This window comes from Seriola lalandi, unplaced genomic scaffold (genome assembly GCF_002814215.2).
Source record: "Seriola lalandi dorsalis isolate HSWRI2012SDOR001 ecotype SW California unplaced genomic scaffold, Sedor1 jcf7180002054437, whole genome shotgun sequence".
Classification (NCBI taxonomy): Eukaryota; Metazoa; Chordata; class Actinopteri; order Carangiformes; family Carangidae; genus Seriola; species Seriola lalandi.
In genome coordinates this window covers 114,134-118,759 of record NW_019524990.1, presented here as the reverse complement: position 1 = coordinate 118,759, position 4,626 = coordinate 114,134, and the positions used below count along the sequence as shown (strand labels likewise).

At 49.3% G+C, this 4,626-nt stretch overlaps 1 pseudogene; it reads right to left on the bottom strand.

Annotated features, from left to right (window-relative positions):
• Positions 1 to 1,824: 1,824 nt before the first annotated feature.
• On the bottom strand, positions 1,825 to 2,815 carry LOC147818849 (uncharacterized; annotated as a pseudogene).
• Between the last annotated feature and the right edge of the window lie 1,811 nt (positions 2,816 to 4,626).

The window sequence follows — 4,626 nt, the reverse complement described above, 5'->3', positions numbered from 1 at the left end:
AACAGTACCAATTATATTTACTTATACATACTTATTTATCATGATGCATAACGCTGTGTGTGTCCATTAAATGTTTATTCAACCTTGACAGCTGTGATTTCTCACATACAACACAATCAAGGCTTTTTGAACTCTTGTGGTGAGAAATGAGAACAACATAAGTCCAAATGTAATCCAATACAGTTGAAGGTTAAACTCAGAACCTTGTTCTTACTAATCAGGATGGATTTTTTTATAAAAAAGGTCTACACCTTTATTTGAAAAGTGCCTTGAGATAACTTCTGTTGTGAATTGGCACTATACAAATTAAAACTGACTTGACTTTTGTATGAACTGTGTGAATTACTCAATAGAATTGCTGCTTTAATTTTGCTGTAGCACCTGTAAGGAATATTTTGTTATAGTGCGTTCTTAGAGGAGTTTGTTTAACATGTCATTCAGTGATATGTAGTAATATTAAGTTCCTTTGTTTAAGTGAGTATAGGCACACCTGACAGCAGGGGGCAGAGTGAAACTCTGTCATAAATTACGGCTAGTCAAGTAACAAAAGAAAAAAAAGGTGTGTGCCCGGTGCTGTGTCGACAGCTTGTATGTCTTGTCAGTCCTACTAGTGAATTATAACACTGAACTTTTTCTACACCATGTGTTACACCAGCCTGAGTGGTGTAACACATCTGCCTCCTCTGTTGGTTGTCACAACCCGGCTTATACACAGGACACAGATGCAGGGTATTAGAGTCTTTATTAGTAATTCAGGTTTAATTCCAAGGCAGAGAAAAAAAAGCAGGCTATAAAATATTATCTATGACGTGCTTCTTCACGAAGAAGCAGGGTTAATCAATACCAAAAATAAAAATCACTCCAATAAGGGAGGAAAAAGACTACATGGAACATAAATGGAAAATCACTCTAGGGGCGTCGTGTAGCGTAGTGGTCTAAGCAGGAGCCCCATGTGTAGAGGCTACAGTCCTCGCTGCAGTTGGCCCCGGTTTGAATCCCGCATCGGACGGCCTTTCGCTGCATTCCCCCTTTCTGTTTCCTGTCTCTCTCCACTATACTGTCAAATAAAGGCATAAAAAGCCCAAAAAAATATACTTAAACAAAAATAAACAAAAAAAACCAAAAAAAAAACCCCCAAAAAAACGGAAAATCACTCTAGCTTCAGAAGAAAAAGGGACAAAAAAAAATAGAAACAAAAAAACTCTCCTAAAACTGGTCCCCCCTCCTAGGACCGGCTACCAGGCGGTCCAAGCTGTCCAGGATGGTCGCGGTCGAAGTCAGTAATTAGAGTACGGTCCACAATGAACCGTGATGGGATCCACTGCTTCTCCTCCAGGCCATACCCCTCCCAATCCACCAGGTACTGTCTGCCCCGGCCCCTGTTGCGAACAGCCAGCAGCCGTTTAACCTTGTAGACCGGACCCGTGCGGTGCGTGGGCAGATACTTCTTGCTCTGTGTCAGAAAACACAGGAGGTTGGTAGCCATAGGCACATTGGAAAGGGGAGAAACCTGTGGCAGAGGTGAGCAGTGAGTTGTGGGCATATTCCACCCAGACCAGATGGGTACTCCACGAAGTCAGGTTCTGGGACACAAGGCATCGGAGACAGGTTTCCAGCTGTTGATTCAGTCGTTCAGTCTGGCCGTTGTCCTCCGGGTGATACCCGGAGGTCAGACTTGCTGTGGCACCGATGAGTTGGCAGAACTCCCTCCAGAATCGGGAGACGAACTGGGGCCCCCGGTCCGACACGATGTCCTTAGGAAATCCGTGGATCCTGAAGATATTCTGCATCATAATATGGGCCGTTTCTTTAGCTGAAGGAAGCTTAGGTAAAGCAATGAAATGTGCCATTTTGGAAAAACGATCCACCATGGTCAGGACCGTGGTATTACCTTTCGAGACCGGGAGCCCCGTGACGAAGTCCATGGAAATGTCCGACCATGGTCTGGAGGGGATGGGCAACGGCTGCAGGAGTCCCATGCGTGACCCGGAGGCCGTCTTGTTGCGGGCACATACCGAACATGCCCCGATGTACTCCCGGACCCCCGATTCCATGGACGGCCACCAGAATCGCTGGGAAATGACGAACATGGTTCTCCGGACTCCCGGATGGCAAGTGAGCAGCGAGGTGTGAGCCCGATGAATCACCTGTGGGCGCAGATCAGCAGGGACAAACAAACAATGCTCTGGGCACCCACTAGGTGGAGGCGTCTCACCATTTGCTTGCTTCACTTCTTGTTCTATTGGCCAGGTAACCACTCCAACCACACGGATCAGTGGAAGGATGGGTTCTGGTTCCTTGGCAACAGGTTCAGGGTCGTAGATACGTGACAGGGCGTCTGGTTTGACATTCCTGGACCCCTGCCTGTAAGACAATGTAAAAACAAAGCGGTTAAAAAACAAGGCCCACCTGGCCTGGCGAGAATTTAGTCTCTTGGCTTGTTTAATATATTGAAGGTTCTTGTGATCAGTCCACACAACGAACGGTTGCTGTGCCCCCTCCAGCCAGTGTCTCCACTCCTCCAAGGCGACCTTGACCGCCAGCAACTCCCTGTTGCCAACGTCGTAATTCCTTTCCGCGGAACTAAGTCGCCGGGACAGAAAGGCGCAGGGGTGCATCTTGCCATCTTCCTCTGACCGCTGACATAGGACTGCCCCGATTCCCTCATTCGATGCGTCAACCTCCACCATGATTTGACGCTGTGGATCTGGCAGGGTGAGGATGGGCGCAGAGGTGAATCGGCACTTGAGGGTCTGGAACGCCTCTTCCGCCTCTGGGACCCAGTTGAATCGAACCTTGGGGGAGGTCAGAGCATGGAGAGGAGCAGCTATTGCGCTAAAGCCTCTGATAAACCGTCTGTAGAAGTTAGCAAACCCCAAGAACTGCTGAACCTTCTTGCGGCGTCGGCCACAGCGCTCACTTTAGCCGGATCCATCTGCACCCTTCCAGGGGCTACGATGAAGCCCAGGAAGGAGATGGTGTCGGCAAAAACTTTGACATACAGGTGGTTGTCAAGGAGATGTTTAAGTGCTTGGCAGACATGATGTTTGTGAGTGTCTAGATCCGATGAGTAAATTAATATGTCGTCTAGATAAACGTAGACAAACTGGTCAAGAAAGTCTCTGAGCATGTCATTGATCATGGCCTGGAAGATGGCAGGTGCATTTGTGAGACCAAATGGCATGACCCGATACTCGTAGTGACCACTGGGAGTATTGAAGCCAGTCTTCCACTCATCCCCCTCCCTAATCCGAACAAGATGATAAGCGTTGCGTAAATCAAGTTTAGTAAATACTGTGGCCTGCTGAAGCTGATCAAACACAGATGACATTAAAGGGAGTGGATAGCGATTCTTTATTGTAATGTTATTGAGGGCGCTGTAATCAATACAGGGTCTTAGAGACCTGTCTTTCTTGGCTACAAAGAAAAATCCGGCACCTGCTGGTGACGAAGATGGGCGGATGAGCCCTGCCAACAGTGACGACTCAATGTAGTCCTTCATGGCTGTACGTTCTGGCGCCGACACCGAATACAGACGCCCCTTGGGGATGGTGGAGCCGGGGATGAGCTCGATGGCGCAATCATACGGTCGATGCGGAGGAAGTGACGTGGCCTTGACCTTGTTGAAAACTTCCTTGAGGTGATGGTAGCAGGAGGGTACAGAGGTCAGATCTGGGTCCTGGAACTCTGTAACAGGGTGAGTAGAAACAGTGTTTATAATTGTGGTGACCTGTCCATGAGACTTGTTCCCCAGGCACTTCCCCTTACAGTCTTCCCCCACCCCAGGATTTTGCCCGTAGGCCAGTCTATGTGAGGGTTGTGGCTGACGAGCCACGGATGTCCCAGTATCAGAGTGTGTGCAGGTGAGTGGAACAGGTAAAAGTTCATCCGTTCAGAGTGGTTGTCTACAGTAAGAGTTGCTGGTTCTGTGATGTGTGTAATGATGAACAGTGCCGTACCATTCAAGGCACTAGCCTGGATAGGTTGTGAAAGAGTCTTGGTTTTCAACCCCAGCCTTTTGGCTATTCCCCAGTCCATTAAGCTTTCATCAGCCCCAGAGTCAATTAAAACATTCAATTCAATAACTGTGGCATTGTGTGTGACCTTGATGGAGGTCAAATTACGGGAAACAGGACCTGAAACTGTGGATTGGCTCTTCACCTGAGCTGCCTTGACCGGACAGACGGCCACCAGGTGTCCAGGTTTCCTGCAGTAGAAGCACCGGCCTTCCTTGAGGCGGCGTTGTCGTTCCGCCTGAGAGAGCTGCGCCCTGCCCAGCTGCATAGGTTCCTCTCCTCCAGCAAGAGGAGACCGGCCGCGCTGGTCCGATTGACAGGGAGCAGTCCAGGGGAAAGCGGGGATGTGCTGTGGGTGGTCTGGCCACTGCTGGTGCTGTGCATGGAGAGTCTTGAATTCTTTAAGTCGATTATCCGCTCGGACAGCGAGGGAGACAAGGGAATCCAGATCTGGAGGCAGATCCAAGGGCAACAGTCGCTCTTGAAGAAGAGCGGCCAATCCCTTCAGGAAGACGTCATAGAGAGCCATGGCGTTCCAACCGCTCTCTGCGGCCAAAGTCCGGAAGCGTATGGCGTAGTCACAGACAGACTCTCGGCCTTGCCTCAGCCC